Source organism: Pipistrellus hanaki (genome assembly GCF_964339955.1).
Source record: "Pipistrellus hanaki genome assembly, chromosome: 6".
Taxonomy (NCBI): Eukaryota; Metazoa; Chordata; class Mammalia; order Chiroptera; family Vespertilionidae; genus Pipistrellus; species Pipistrellus hanaki.
Genome location: NC_140508.1, coordinates 82,962,535 through 82,979,302, shown reverse-complemented (window position 1 = coordinate 82,979,302; position 16,768 = coordinate 82,962,535). Strand labels below are relative to the sequence as shown.

General features: G+C 49.0%; 1 long non-coding RNA gene across 1 annotated transcript in view; it reads left to right on the top strand.

The window, feature by feature from the left end:
• The window catches only part of LOC311625151, a 32,708-nt gene extending 17,181 nt beyond the window's left edge, over nucleotides 1–15,527 (top strand). Inside the window, exon 3 of the long non-coding RNA XR_014795446.1 lies at nucleotides 15,393–15,527. This is a non-coding gene — a long non-coding RNA (uncharacterized lncRNA). The remainder of the gene's footprint in view (nucleotides 1–15,392) is intronic.
• Nucleotides 15,528–16,768: the final 1,241 nt, after the last annotated feature.

The following is a 16,768-nucleotide window of genomic DNA, read 5'->3' as shown; positions in this document are numbered from 1 at the left end:
TGTTCTGCATCAGCCCAGCATGGAGGCTCCAGTTCTGGGATGACAGGTTCCTCTGTAGACCAAGCTGATCTTCAAGGTAACATTTGATAATTGCTGGCTAACCCCACTGGGCTGCAAGTCTTGAAGTGTAATTTAAGAAAATTAAAATGAAGCGTTAGCAAGCGGAGTGTTCCCATGATGAGGCGTTTCTAGCAAGAGGACAGCTGAGCAGTTGGGTCCCTTGATCCATCGGAGGTGGCCAGTGCCAGCCTCCAAGCTCATGGCTGATCTCCCATGTGGAACGAAATAACATGGCAGGTACAATCTACCTGGGTCAGCGTGTTTCCCCTGCAGCTCTGTCTCTGATCAAGCTCGGGGAAGGCTGACTGGAGCCACCTGCCTGCCTGGCCTAGGAGACCTTGTCTGGGCTGGGCTGACCCACCCCGCCCCCCTGTCTGCTCTGCCTGAGAGTCCCTCTCTGCAGTCTAATCCCCAGGGGGAGGGGAACACAGTCAACTTGGGTGTAACATTCTAAAGTCCTTTGGAAAATGCAATTGGAACGTAGTCCTGCCTGTTAGCATTTCCCAGCTAATTATCATGGGCTGTTTTTTTTGGCATCAAGGCTGAGCTGGTGGGAGGGAGGGTGGCATCTTCATCACAATACCAGTTTTAGGAGTCGTTTATCTTGTCTTTTAGACTAATTATCCCAAACTCACCACTAGGCTGTCACACTTACATGCTCCAATAAATGTAGTTTTAAATCAGCTGCAGACTTTGCAGCAGGGCCAGCAGCGTCCCTGGCTCGTGTCTAACTAGGGCCATCCATCTGTAATCGTGGCACTGAGGGGAGGTGGCACCATTCGGGCCTCTGTGAATGATCACGCTTATTTATATGCAAATACGTTTGACAAATCAATAATGTATGATTTAACTGTATGCAGGCTGGCAAGCCCAGGTGGGGGTTCCTCAGAGGGTCTCTTTTGGCTTTTTCCCCATCCCCTTCCTCACTGCTCACCAGGTTCCAAGGTTTCCAAGTTCAAGGTGTCTTTGTTCAGATCAAGAAACTTCAACCCTATCTCAGGCCCTGCCCCCACTAGGACTTTGTCCCTTTATTAAACTGCACATTATTAACTCATCAAATATTTATTGAGCATCTACTATTATGTCTAAATCTCTCTATTTTTACCTATCTATAAAAAGACCCTTGTTTCTGCTCTTTTCTCATTTAATCTTCCTAATGAGATAGATACTATTGTTGGTCCCATAGTACAGAAGGAAAAAACCAAGGCATTACATGTGCAAAGATAGAGGGTACCACTTCTGGAATTCAAACTCAGGCCGTCAACCTGGTCCAGACTCTGCACTTTCACCAGCTAGGCTTTGTTGCCAAGTGCCGTGCTAGCCCTGGGGCCACAGCAGGACACAAGGCAGATAGTCCCTGTCCACCTGGAACTTCCCTTCTGGTGGGCAGATTCAGAGCAAAAGCAACGTATCAAACAAGACAAAACAATAGCAAAGCCCACACAAACACATGACCAACAGAAAGTTCCTTAGTTGTGATCATTGCTGTCAAGGAAAACGACAGAATGAGGAGAAATAACGGAGTCTGAAAACTCACCTAGCCGAGTTCAGTGCTGTCGGAGTGTGGTCGGTCCATATGGAGGGTGTTCGTGTGGCTTTTCACACTGCTGGGGACTTCTAATCTGGTGGGGGAGCCTGATAGTAAGACTCTTAGGAGCAGAGTGTTAGGTAGTGTTTAAAAGTTTGGGAGGACGTTGATGGTGGGGAGATATAGGGACCTTTGATACAGGTGAAGGCCTCACTCAATCCACCAGTATTGACCTAGTAGATATCTGTGCCAGATGCCTTACCTCAGTCACCCTCCACAACAGCCTTAAGAAACACATGTTATAATTACCCCCACTTTACAGACGAGAAAACTGAGCCCACTGAGAATAAGTGACCTGCTCAGGATCACATAGCCAACAAGTGAGTTGGGGGATGGAGAAAAGGGGGCTGGCATTTGAGACAGAATCTTTGTCCAGTTCTCTAGTTCTCACCCTAACTCTAAATGACCTCTAGCCCTAAATGGAATCATATTGCACATGCTACCTCCCGGGGCTGACTCAGCGTTCTGTCCCCGTGTCTCCATCCTACCTTTTCAAACTCCCCCGGGTTCAACTGCCATTGCTTGAATGCAGCAGAGCTGGGACCAACCACACAGCACAGGGAAGTCTCAGCCACGTCAGAATCTCCTCATGGCCCTCAGGATGGAGCCTGTCAGTCAGCACCCTCTCTGAGCTCCAGCCAAATTTCGTGTTTTAGCTCCCTGGGGTCCCCATGCCCCGGACTTTGGGCCATTGCACAGGTTGTTGCCTCTGCGGTTGTTGCCTCTGTGAGGAGGTCACTTTGTCCTTTAAGGCTGCTGTCGCAGGTCATTGCCTCTAGGAAGCCTGACTGGATTCCCTTTATCCCTCTTTAGCCTTCCACTTGCTGCAAGTGGTAACCACCCTCCAAGATGGACCCCCGCCTCTTGGTAGTCATGCCTTTAGGTAGTGCCCTCCGCGTGGTGTCAGGGCTTGTCTGTGTGCCCAAGAGAACACAGTGGAACAAGGGTTTGCAACTTCTGAGGGTGGGCCGCGTCCATCTCCCTCTCTCGGTTCACTCACCATGGGAAAAGCCACAGGTGCGGGCACTCAGCAGCCCTATGGAGAGGTCAGTATGGGGAGGAACGGAGCTTCCTGTTGACGGCAGCAGCATCTCTCCACACACCTGAGCGAGTTGTCTTGAATCAGACCTGTAGACCCCATCGAACCTTCAGATGATTGCCGCTCTGGCCAACGCTTTGTCTGCAACCTCATGAGGAACTCTGAACAAAAGGCACCCAGCTAAACCACTTCCAAAGTCCTGACCTACAGAAGCAGCGAATGATAGCAAGTGCAATGGATTCAGGGGTAATTGGTTAAGCAGTAACACATATATGCAATCAGTAGAATTTCCCATCTTTTGCACTGGACTCTGAGCTCCCTGAGGGCAGAGGATGCGTCTTTTCTACAGCTGTGTCCTCAGCACGTAGCACGGAGTCGGTGCGTGGTGGAGAATCACAGGATACTTGGTCGGTGAATGCTCCGGGGTGGGAGCTCCCAGAAGCGTTTCAGAGGGGGCGGGAACTGGCTGGGCCTCCTGGTAAATCTCCCAGTGCATCTCGAGAGAGGGCGAAGGCATCCCTGGGCAGACCAGGCCATTCCCACCCTCCGCTTGCTTCGGTTCTGCCCACATGTCTTAGGGAGTCGGTGTGTGAGGGCTTGAACAAACTCCCTTTTCTGTGCAAGCTTCAGGGAACCAGAAGGTAGAGGCAGGAGGCAGATCTTCTGCTGACTTGAAAAAGCAGCAGTGGCTGAGCCCCTATCACCAGACCCAGTCAGCGGCTCCCCTCCTGGCTCTGGAGATGGTTCTTGCCTCGCCTCCCAGACTATTAATATCAGCTCTTCCTGGCGCATGTGGACTGCCAGGCCTAGCTCTGGGCTGGGACAATCGCTTCCTGGGGATGGGGTGGGGTGGGGGTGGGAGGGGGTCGGGGAGGATGACCATGAAATATTCAGTGTCAGCGACTTCCCCTCTCTCATATTTCTTCATATTCAGAGTGGCCACTCAATTGATATGTAAATAAAGCGCACCGGCACTGAGCCTGCCCCCCACTGCATTATTTAAGCCACAAACCGAGGTATCATCCGTCATGGGGCCGGTTGGCGGGACCCCGCTGGGCGCTGGGCAATAAAGCCCGCAAGAGCCTCATCAGAAGCAGCGGGGGGCCCTGGTGGAAGTTCATTTAGGCATGAAATATTCATCCAGCAACAGTGCCAGCCTTAAACATCAGTAATTGGGGGGTTTCTATTGCTCCTAACTAGCGCCTCTAAATTATTGTAAAAGACTGGCCAATTTCCACATTACATATATTTGTCATGCTCCCGTACCTTTCCTGAACTAACCGGCATGGCCCCGTGGCGTGCCTGTTTGTACACTCACCGTGAGGGGCCGTGCCCAGGGGAGCCGGGCTCCTGGGCAGAGGAGAACCAAGTAAGCCTGCACCAGCCCAGCAAACCCTGTGCTGCCTGTCTGCGTGTCGGCAGTGCCCCTCACTCAGGTCAGCTTCAAGCCTAGGCCAGGCGTCTGAGGCCTTGGGGCGCCCAACCTCCCCCAGGGCTCACCTGAGAAGGGTTGGGTCCAGGGCCTGCCCTGGTGGGGTCATGCTTAGTTCTGGGAGGTCAATCTCTTAGCCAGCATTCATGGGACACCTTCTCTGTCCTAGGCCTGCGTGAAATGTTGGGGATATAATACTGACCTAAAATACAGGCTGTCCCAGCCTTTAAGGAGCTATAGTTAGGTAGCTCACACTACCATTTCGATTCCTGAAGAATCTCTGAGCACTGTCCTCCAAATGAACCCCGAGATGTGAATGTGAGTGCAGATCCTTTATTTGAGAGGTGGGAGTGGGGAGGTGGGACAGAGCAGGGAAGGAAGTTCATATAGGAAGTATTCATGAGCCGCCAGCGGGGGTTCAGTCCATTGGGGGCCTCTGAGAGACAGCCTACAACACCTCAGACTTATTCTGCCCGAGGCCCTTTGAAGGACATTTCAGAGAGGTGCCCCTGCCCTGGAGTGGGGAGGGCACAGATAAAGCCAGCATTCCTGGCTTCCTCCCCAGGGTCACCCCTGGGAACTGGCAGCATCTTACAACCACCCGATAGGAGAGTGTCTCACTTTTTCTCTGAATTCTGGCACAACTTCCGGTGCAGGGTGGAGACTCACAGGATAATTGGTCAGTGAGTTGTGTGTGCAGAGCTAGACGGTGTGGGGAGTCTAAGGGAGGGCCCAGCCCAGCCTGCCCAGGAGGCTGCTGACCTTTCAGACAAAGTGGCCTTGCCCCTCAGTTTAATGGCTGCCCACGTTGGGCAGAGGTGAAAGGAGGGGTCGCTGATCACTCCATGATCATTTCTGAATCATTTCTAATTATGCCTTTCACCTCTCTGGTACCTCTCAGCCTTCAAGTCTCCGTCAAGTGCCACCTCCTCAGAGAAGCCTTCCCTGACCATCTGTCCAAGCAGACCACCAGGCCCTTACTCTATGCTATAGGGTGCCGTTCTTTCATCCGCAGCACGTGTCGCAGTCTGTAGGGATCTCGCTACTTACCTGCTTGCTTGTGTGCTGTCAGGCTGCCCCACAAGTGGGGATGTTTCAGGGGATGGGACCATGTCGTTTCGATTCACTTGCCCAGCATCTGGCTCACAGAGCGTCCTCAGAAGATGCTATTGAGCGAGTGAACAAGTCGATGAAGGCCATGAAATAAGGACTATAATTCCTCTGGTCACAGAAGTGGACAGTGAGGCCAAAGGAATCTGAAGGAATTATTCCAGTGGTGGAATCAGGGCTGGAACCCACGTCTTTAAAAAAAAAAAAATTAAATATATTTTTATTTTTTTTATTATTTTTTTAAATAAACCTTTATTGTTCATATTATTACAAGTTCCTCATTTTTCCCCCCTCCACCAGGTTCCTACCCCACCCTCTGCCCTTTCCCCACCCTCCATTGTCCTCATCCATGTTCAGTCTTATTTTTATTGATTTTTATTGATTTCAGAGAGGAAGGGGGAGGGAGAGAGAGATAAACATCAATTTTGAGAGCGAATCACTGATTGGCTGCCTCCTGTATGCTCTGCACTGGGGATTGAGCCCAAAACCTGGGCATGTACCCTGACTGGGAATCAAACCATGACCCCCTGGTTCATAGGTCAACGCTCAACCACTGAGCCATGCTGACCAGGCTGGAACCCACCTCTTGATCCCCCAACCCTTCCAGTAATAACTCCCCCTTTCTAAACTCTTCACATCCCCCCAGTTTGCAGCATTAGCATTACCTTGAACCATACCTAGGGGGCCTTGAGGTCAGATTCAGCCTTGAGATTCCAGGAGCTGGATTGCCCATGCGTGGGGCAGCAGGAAAGGGTGGGTTGGAACTCCTTACTCTCGTGGCCATGCCCCGCAGGCCCAGGGAGAGGCCACATGCCTGCCAGCTCTGTTTCCTGCCCCTGCAGAGACATGGGGTCAGGCATTGATGCTGAGGGCTTAGCTGCCAAAGGACTGAGGAGAATAAAATATCCGGATATTCCAGAAACCCTTCAGGACCGAGACCCTTTTCTAAGCTCCTCCGAGGCCTTGCTGTGCTAATAGTAACCATTTCTTTGTAATGGACTGGATTTATTTTTCTCCCTCTTTTAAAAACGGAGGCAGATAAGCCGCCACAGGATTAGGTGATTTTTAAAAAACTTAAACCATTTTGAAGTAATCTCAGATTTGTAGGAAAGTTACGAAAGTAATTCAAGTAATTGCTGTATACCCTTTACCCAGATTCCCTAAAAGGTAACACTTTACCACACTTATTTTATCATGTACTGTGTGTGTAACATATAACATTTTCTTCCTGAACTGCCTGACCATACGTTGTGGACATAATGTCGCTTTGCTTTTAGTATATCAGTGTGCATTTTCTAAAAACCAGCCAATTCTCATATCACCATAATTGCAGTAGAATGTTCAGAATCAGGGAATTAACATCCATCCCGCAGTATCATCTAATCTGTAAACTGTTCTCTCCCCATTCCTCATTTCAGGGATCACCTCCCAAGTAAACTATTTGCAACTAAGTTCTTGTCTTAACTTCTGCTTTTGGGGGAATCCAATCTAAGGCAACAGCTCCCTGGAGCTTTGAAAATATCTGTTCAGCCCCTCATTTCTGCAACACAGTCTCCAGCCCCAGGCTCATTGACTCTGCCCCTCGGTCCCTTCTTCCTTCTATTTTTCATCTTCTGGATGCGGCGAGAGAGGGGTGCCACACTCCAGGTGGGACCTCGCCCTTGAATCTCCCTCTGGGACCCTGGACGTCACCCCTCCCCTCTAACTTGGAAGCTTCTCCCTAGCTCAGACCTCATCATCTCCCCAAAGGACCGCTGAGAGTGTCTCAGCTGCCTCCTGTCCCAAATCTCTTTGCTTCCATCTATTTTGCACAAGGCTTCTCAACCTGCAATTCCATTTTTATGTTTTTAATCTGCTTAAAGCACTTTTTAACCTATAGAATGAAGCCTCAATCCACAGCCTGGCACATAAGGCTCTGGCAAACGTCCTCAGCCTGTCCCCTCTCTTTGCTGGTTCTGTGTTTTCCAGGATTCCCAAGTTCCTGTAGTTCCCAAACACACCAGCCTGTCTCATGTTCCATATCTTTCCATCTGCCATTCCCTCTGCCAGGAAAGTGCACCTACCCCAGTGGGTTAAAAAATTCTTTTTGACCTTCGATTTCATCTCAAGCATCACTGCTCTTGGGAGCTCCTGACCATGTCTTCCCTCCCTTATTTCTAGCATAACATTTATTGGCTTGGCTCAGTGGATAGAGCCTCAGCCTGCGGACTGAAGGGTTCTGGGTTCGATTCTGACCAAAGGCACATGCCTGGGTTGAGGGCTCGATCCCTAGTGGGGGGGGGGGGGCGTGCAGGAGGCAGCCAATCAATGATTCTCTCTTATCATTGATGTTTCTCCCTCTCCTTCTACCTTACTCTCTGAAATCAATAAAGAAATTAAACAAACAAACAAACAAACAAACAAACATTATTTGCCCTGAATTGACACTGCTTCTTCATTTATCTAGACTGTAGCTCCTTAAGGGTGAATCTGGTCTTGTTCACACACGTCCCAACCTTAGCACAGTGCTTGGCTCAGATGAGCACCTGGGAAGTGTTTGCAGCATGATTTAGAACAACAGTCTTTTTTTGATCCAGTTCAAAGATCTGGACTCCTTTTATTCAAACCCCCATGCCTAAGCTTTATGCTCATTGGCTTGCTCACAGGTCTAGGGGCGGGAGGAGCCCTGCGCAGAGAAAGGGAAGCGCGGTGACATTGGTCTAATTTGGACCGAACTTTTGGTTGTCATTTTCTTCCCCCGGTATTTCTCCCATCCCCACAGTTGCGTCCTTTTCACCAGTGCTGGCCTCATTCACGGATGCCTACTTCTTGATTCCTGAGCTTCCCAAACAAACTTCCCATTAATGCTTGTCTAAGGCAAATGTTGAATGGCCTGTGTGGATGCTATTAAAATAATGAATGCAGAAGGGGATAGATGAACAAGGCTGGGAATCGATCGTGGACCCCTGATGAGATCATTAAGAACTGGGGGAAGGAGGAAGCATCACTCGCACAGGTTGAGACTTCACCAGGCCTCTTCCCCCTCCATCAACTCCTTTCCCCCTTCCCATCTCCCCTTTGATTTATGGGCTGGAAGCCTCTCCCTCCCCCATCCATTACCCTCAATGCAGCACTAACTCACCATGGGAAATCTATTTGAGTCAAGTGGAATTTTTATCTTTGCCTGGGAATTAATGCATTTTGTACAAGATGTTTTCATCATGCTTTTCCTTTGGCAAGAATTACTGCATAAAAATATCTGTTCCAAAGACTCAGTCAGGTGCCACATACAAGATGCACCTTGACTCCTTGATGGGGGCACTTGGCAAGGATTCTAGACTGGTTATACCTGAGGACTAGCTATTGAGGAGGGGAAAGGAGGCTGCATGCGTGGGGAGTTGGCTGGGTGAATGAGAGGGGCACAGAGAGCTCCTTAAACTCTTAAAAGCAATTGCCTCCTTGAGTATTGTCAACAAGTTCTTCTTGGAATCATGTTCTCCCATTCTTATAAAAATAAAGATTTACATTCTGATTATTTGATTCAATTAAAAAGAGATGGAGGAGGAAGTATAATATGGGGGTAAGGATTACAACTGCATAGGTCCAGATTTTAGCTGTACCATTTTCTAGAAGAGTGTATGTGGGGATTCCCCGAACTGCAAGGAAAAGGCAATGACCTTGGTTACTACCCTCCACCCCCTGCTGTATTATGAGGATCAAGTGAAAGAATATGCATGAAATTGCACAGCTCATGTCTGGTACATAGTAAGTCCTCAATAAATGCTATTTTCCTTTACTTTATTATTTCCTTCCTCATTTGGAGTCAGAAGACATTATATTATTTAAAAAATTTTTAATTTTTTAATATATTTTTATTGATTTCAGAGAGGAAGGGAAATGGAGAGATAGAAACATCAATGATGAAAGAGAATCATCGATCGGCTGCCTTCTATATGTCCCCCACTGGGTATTGAGCCCACAACCCAGGCATATGCCCTGACCGGGATTTGAACCGTAACCTCCAGGTTCATAGGTTGATGCTCAACCATTGAACTATGCCAGCGAGGCCATTTAAAAATTTTTAAAATAATTTTTATTTTTCTATTACAGTTGGCATACAATACTGTATTAGTTTTAGGTGTATGATACAGTGATTAGACATTATATAATTTACTAAATGTAGGCCATATTTTAATATTGCCAATTTATAGCATCCAGGCACATAGTAGGTACTTTGTAAATATATATTGAGTGAAAGAATAATTAACTTTTTGGGTCATTGACAAACGCAGCTATTTCTTTGGCTTATGAAGATAAAAATTCTGCCAAATAGAACTCCCAAGTGGGCTATGGATTTGCTATTCTCTCTGCAGCTTACCTGGATATATTTTCTATTCAGTCACTCTCTTTTATGTCAGTTTATTTAGATTTAATTATTTTTATATGTTATTTTCTTTTTAAAATCATTTGTTTGCTCATTACCTGTTTTTCCACTGGATCATAAGCTTCATGATGGCCCATGTCTTTCTCACATGCCATTGTATCCCTAGGTTATGGCTACTTGGGCTTCCCTCCCTCTACTCACTGGTACAATAGGGTGGCTGCCAAGGCTAAGACAGGGTGTGGCAGGGAGCCCTCTTACAGATGGGCATAACTTCCAGAATTACAAAAATACTTGTTTAGTATATTAATAAATAAGTGAATAAATAGAATAAATAAAATTTATTTATTTATTTGGCTTTTTTCTTTGTTGATCCCTGATAGGTTGTATCGCTGCCAGGAAAGCAATATTGGGTCAGTCGATTTTCAGAATAGCTTGCACACAGGACTTACAACTATAGGAGTGGGGGTGGCTGTGGGGGACACTAGTGGAAAGAGGTACCCTATGTTCCAATGCAAGATCTCTGCCCATTGCAAAAACTTGCTCTCCTCTTCTCTACTTTGATCTGGGAGGCAAAAAGGGTGCTCTGGTTTGCAAAGCCCCGCTTCTTAGTGGGAGTGGGAAGAGGGAAGGGGCTGACCTCTGGTAGCAAGGTAGGGGAGGGTGTCCCAGAGGCCTTCTTGAGAGGGAAACCCTACACATCAGCCTTGGGAGGACGGGAAGGAAGGAGTGCTCTTCTCCCCCTGCCCCTTGTTGATGGTTGAAGGGGAGGAAGCATGTGCCGTTTGAGCTCCCCTCCCTCCATCACTGGTACAACAGGTGGCTGCCAAGGCTAAGACAGGGTGTGGCAGGGAGCCCTCTTACAGATGGGCAATACTTCCAGAATTACAAAAGCTCTCATCAGCCCAAACCGGTTTGGCTCAGTGGGTAGAGCATTGGTCTTCAGACTGAAAGGTCCCAGGTTCGATTCCGGTCAAGGGCATGTACATTGGTTGCTGGCACATCCCTGGTAGGGGGTGTGCAAGAGGCAGCTGGTCGATGTTTCTCTCTCATCGACGTTTCTAGCTCTCTATCCCTCTCTCCTCCTCTCTGTAAAAAATCAATAAAATATATAAAAAAAAATAATAAAAAAAAACATACACAAAAGCTCTCATCAGAGATTCTCGTGGGCTCACAGAGGTTCAGGTCCTGATGGCTGCTGGGCTCCAGGGTGAAGTGTCAGCTGTTCTGACTTTATCTTCTGCTGTGAATTGCTTTGGAAAACAGCATGCATGTGTGTGTGTTTGTGTATGTGCTTGTGTTTGTGTACATGCGTGCATGCCCGAGGAAGCAGAGCTGCCGGAGGAGCCCGGCAGCCTGGGCAGTGGTGTGGAGAGGCCGTGGAGGAGAGGCTGGAGGAGGAGGAATGTAAGTTTGCTCAGGTCGTGCGGTTGCGCAGAGGAGGTTGTGTCTGGGGGATCGCGGAGGCTGGAGGTGTTCCTGGGGCCCCTCTGGAGCCTTCCTCCGCCTGGATCTGCCCTCTTCGGTCCCAGTTTCAGAGAGTGAGGCCCTGGGCCAACAGGTGCCCTGTCTAGTACGTGACTGTATGGGAGCGAGCGGGCGGTGGCTGGAGGGGGGAGGAGGTCGAGGGGGCCATGGAAGCAACCCCACGGAAGGTCTTTTCTGCAAAGTGTCCGGGCAGGGGGGGCCTTGAGGAGTTGAATGCACCCGGGTTCCAATCCCACTGTCTGACCTTTGGCCAGTGAGTTTGCCTCTCTGACCCTGAGTTTCCTCGTCTTCAGAATAGCAGTGACCTGTCCCAAAACTCGCTGGGAGAAGCCAGGGCGATAGTGAAGAGCTTGACAAAGTTGGCTTCTACAGAGGCCTCAGGGCCGCCGCATCGGCCACCTCCAGGGGGTGTCTTTCCCGTGAAAAACAAGGTGAATGCTGTCTTCCTTCCCAATGATGCCACAGAGGCGGTCCGGATGGGAGACAGTGACACGTGGTCCTCCGGGCCAGGTGGCTTGGTGACACTCAGCGAGGCCCTCGGAGGGATGCTGGGACGCTGCTCTCCCGTTCCCGTGGGAGTTGCCCATCCGTCAGGGGCTCCGGCTGTCAGACAGGCTGCCGAGGGGGCCTGCGGGCGAGGGATGCTTCCCCTGACAGGGGAGTCCTTCACTGTCAGCAGCTTCGCCTCGGTGGCTTAATAAAGCCATCCATCACCCTCCTCCATGCCAGGTATCTAAATGCCTGCTTAATGCTGCCCTGGGAGGCAGAGCCCTGCAACAGGGGCGCTCCCCTGGCATCAGGGTGCCAGGTCGGGAGGAACCCGCCTGGCCACGGAGGTCTTGCTGCGTTCCAGAAGCAAGCCCAGCCCAGGGCCTCCCTCCGCCTGGCTGGCATGGGCCCTCTGGAGCTCGCTCAGTTCATCGGTTCTTTTTTTTTTTTTTAAATATATTTTTATTGATTTTTTACAGAGAGGAAGGGAGAGAGATAGAGAGCTAGAAACGTCGATGAGAGAGAAACATCGACCAGCCGCCTCTTGCACACCCCCTACCGGGGATGTGCCCACAACCAATGTACATGCCCTTGACCGGAATCGAACCTGGGACCTTTCAGTCCGCAGACCAACTCTCTACCACTGATCAAACCGGCTTTGGCTCAAATCGGTTCTTGTTCTGTCAGGCCTCATTCAAGGAATCCAGCTGCATCACTGAGCTCAGTAGGCAAGTTCATCCTTCATGTGTTCATGACTCAAGGTGGGCACTGCGTTACAGCCTTGGGAGAACTTTTGGGCAGGGAGAAGAGACATCCTGTGTGCCAACAACTCATGCCAGGCAAAATGCTGACTGAATAACTTCCGTGCATCCCCTCAGTGCAGCCTGAGCAGGAATGGGTGTATCTGCAGGCCCCAGGAATGCTGAGGACCTCCTCCTGCGGTTAGTCTCTGCACCCTGGCCTCCTGGTCTCCCTAGGGCCCTTCTCCTGTACCCTGCATCGCTATGGGGTTGAAGGCTTATGCTCTGTCTGCCTCCTTTCCCCTCTGGTACTGCCTCCTCCTGGTCAGCTCAGAAATAGCCCCTGATCTAGTTCTCCTCCGGGGATCTCCCAACCCAATCCCTCCTCCTCCCGATGACTGGCTTTTTGACCAGCAGCTGTATTGAGATAATTCCTTCAACTCGCGCCTCTTGTACCCAGAATGTGCCTGGTAAATTTGTTCACGTATACCCCAGGCTAACACGTCATTACATTCCCAAACTCATCTATCTTTTACTTCGGATTAATTCTTTTTTTCCCCCCCTCTCTCTTCACCTCCTCCATAAATCCTGGTGCACTTAATTAATTTCAGTTCCACTGCAAGGTCCATAATACAGAATTGTTCAAGCAAACACAAAATTAATTATTCTATTTACAGCCTTCTCATTGAGAGGAGCATTTCATCTTTCATAATTACATTTTGGAACGTCCAATTATGAATTCAGGCGCCTGCTAGTTTGCATACCGGGACCGTCCCCAAGTGTCCTCTCAGGAGGGGAGTCAGCCCAGTGGCCTTTTGTGCCTTCCGCCCCGACCCAGGTGCCGCTGGCTCAGCCCCTGAAGGATCTTTTTGGGAGATGCGAAGGCAGGGACAGGAGGGCCACACCCAGAAGGGAGTGGAGCCCAGAGAGGGAGTGAGGGGAAGGAGGAGGAGGAAGGGTGGGGGATGTGCCAGTTTAATTGGGATCTTGTCATAGCAAGAGCCTTCAGATGGGAGGAAACAGGCCTTTTCATCTTGCCAGATCGTCAGGGAAGATTCTCGTCATTCCTGCAAGGGAGTGAGTCAGGCACAGGGGAGCGATTTCATGACCTGCTTTTGCCCTGCTCTTAGGCATGGACCCTGGAGGCCTGGCTTTTCCTCCTTCTCGCTCTGCCTTGTGGCCTCAGAGGACCACTTGGGCGGCGTGGGTTCACCAAGCATCAGGTTCTTGATAGATTAAATAAGAAGATAGACCACACACAAGTTTATTGGAGGGAAGGGTACCCCTGCCGGCTGCTTCCATCGAGCGGGGTGGAAGAGAGCTAGTGGGTGGGGTGTGGGTGTGGATGTGGGTGTAAAAGCACCTTTAAGGATAGGGGGTGGGGCTTAGAGCACTCAGCACAGGCTGATTGCTGACTAGGGACCGAGGGACTTAGGAATGGGGGCTTAGGGTATTTGGCAGGTGCTGATTGGTGGTTCAGAGCTCAGGAATGTCTGGCCACAGATGGGGTTTATGTCTGTCCATCAACTGGAGGAAGGGAGAATCTATCAGTTCTGGGTCAGAAACTTACAGCAGAGTGGGAGAACCACTCTTTCTGCTCCCCAAGAGCTGCTCTCTGCCTCTCAGATGGGGTGGGGAGGACACTTGCTCTCTACTCAGGGCCCTGTTCTGGGCATCTCAGGGTTTGCCCCAGAGAGCAATTACTTGGCTGCAACACGGCACTTCGTAGGCTGGAGTTTTAAAATACGACAAGAGCCTGTGTGTTTAAAGGTTTTACAAAATATCAGTTTCAACGGACTCATGTTGAGATGAAATTAAGCATGTCTGTTTAAAAACAAGTCAAGTATTTTCAAAGCATTTGTTAAAATCAGGTCGTTTTTGGAGTAGGGTATGTCCTGCTGGTCCTCCTTAGTGAACAGTGAGAGGATAGGTTCCCTTCCTCCCATCTCCTTCCCCATCCTCTTTAACATAAGTAGAGGGTTTTTCTTCCTTCAAAAAAAAAAAAAAATCTGTTGAGTTCAGGCTAAATGCTAGGCATCATGCTGGGCACTGGGCTGGGTGCTTTGCACATGATGCTTATTTAACCCTCACAGCCACCCTGTGACATTCAGGGGCGAATTCCTGACACATGGGAGACTCGTCTTGGACAGGTATGTGCAGGTGACCACGGAGAAACCCGAGTTCCAGGCCTGAGTGGGCTGTGAAATCTCAGGGGGATAATTTACACCATGAAGCAGTGAGGTGTAGTGCCAGAACTAGACTCTGGGCTCTGACTGCCCGTGTTTGGATCCCAGCTCCAGTACTTTCTAATTTCTTAGGCAACTTATGTAACTTCTCTGTGCCTTAGTTTCCACATGTGTTAAATTGGGGTGATGTTACCCACTTCATGGCGCTGTTGTGAGGTTTCTCTGAGACTATTCATGCAAAGCCCTGGCTCCTACCGGGAAGGTTCTCACTGAGAGTCCATGTCTCAGTCGCTCTGCCTGCGGAATAAGTCAAGTTCGAGGAGAAGGTGACAGTGATGCCTTTGGAAAGGACTGCTCTGTCATAGTTCGCAAAGGGGTGTGCTTGGACTCCTCCACTTAGATTTCTACCTGTCATGTTACTCCATGATTCAATCCCTCTAACAGTTGCCCAGTTCACTTACCATAAACACACGCCAGTTATGGTGACCTAGAAGGACCAGCCAGATCCTGTCTCTACCCGCTCTCAAAACTTACTTCCAACTTTCCTCTTTACTGTCTATGCTCCAGCCACATGGCTCTTCCCTCTGTCCCCGCTGCTGACATCTTTCCTACCACAGGGCCTTGGCACTGGCCATTCCTCCAGCCACACGCACATTTCCCCCTCTGCTCTGAGCATGACTGGCTTGGTTCTAGTGCCATCTCTTCAGAGAATCTTCCTACCTGCAAAGTAGCCCTTTGCCCAACACTCCTCATCATACCTATTAATTGTCTTTGCAACTCTTATCACTAGCTAAAAGGTATTGTTTGTTTTCTTGTTTATTTGTCTGTCTCTAAAGCGCTACAACATGAATATGTATGAGAGAAGGACTCATGTTTGTCTTCTCTGTTCTCTATCTCCAGATTGAAGGCAGGTACACAATAAATATTTAAGTGAACACTTTTCTTCCACCCGCAATGTGACGATAGCAAGCCTGGAAAAATGAAGACTTTGGAGCATCTTGGTTTATGATGAGCAATAGAAGAAATGGACGAGGCGTACTTTTTCTTTAAATTAGTTTCCAGATCTTGAGAAGCCTTCTTCCCTCCTACCAGATCCTCAAGATGGGGGAGAGCCATTGATTTATCTCATAAGTGATTTTTTTTTCCCAGACCTGCCCACACTGAGTAATTACTTGCTTTGGTGGGCTGAGGATGTCTTTCTGCTGTTGTACCTGGTAGGCTTGTTTTGTTGGTTAATTAGCTATTAATTGCGAGGGTTCCTGGGGACTGGAGATGAAGGGGAGGCCCCGGGGGTGGACTGGGGGTCTGGGGCAAGTGAGGACTGCAGACTGGAATGAAGATGACCTCACTGGGCACTGGGCTAATTTATTTCAAATGCTGACATGTCCAGAGAGTCATTGAGTTCCTGAGATGATGAGTGATTTTGTTAATTAAGTCCCATAAACACTATAGCTTAATTTCCAGCAGTGAGGCTGCAGCTGGTGGGTGGGAGCTGCCGGCAGCTGTGACAGAGGTTGTCCTTGAAGGAATGGGCCATGGACAGTGGGAAAGCTAAGAGGGCAGGGAGAGTGTTCAAAGACAGGAGCCTCACCATGGATGCATTACCCCCTCCTTTTTTGTGTTCCTTCACTGTCTCTTTAGGCCAGGCTTTGATGGTGGGAATATTTCAGTTTGGTGAAAAGATAATGCCCATAAGTTATTGGCAGGGACTTTCAGGGAGAAGACCCCTGTTCCCCCAAAGGCCTGAGCTGGAAACTTCCATTGTTGTTTTCATTTTCCTGTATTTCACCTCCCTCTGGACCTCACTTCCATCATCTCTTCCATCTCTAAGGCTTACACAGTTCATCTGTGAAGCATCCTATGCCTGGCCTTTGCCTGTGTATCTCCATGTCCTCATCAGCCATCCTCATCCCACTACCATTTATTTCCTGGAAGATTTGGTTATTATCTTGTGGGTCTCTATGCTGCCAATCTTTGCCCTATATTTCTTTCCCCACACAACACCCTGTATGATTCTTCTGCAATGTACATCTGATAATCTCACTCCCCTGCTTAAAATTCTCCATGGCTTTTAATTTCCTTTAGATAAAGCAACAGTCCTTTCCAAAACCAATAAGACCATGCTGAACCCATAGCCCCATTTCTTACCACTCTCAATGCACACTTTGGAACCAATTTCTTTTTCTGCACTTTATATTTTTGGAACCAATCAGATAAAAAAAAAAATAAAACTTCAGGTCTTTGAACAAGATATCCCTTCCTTTGGAACACTTTCC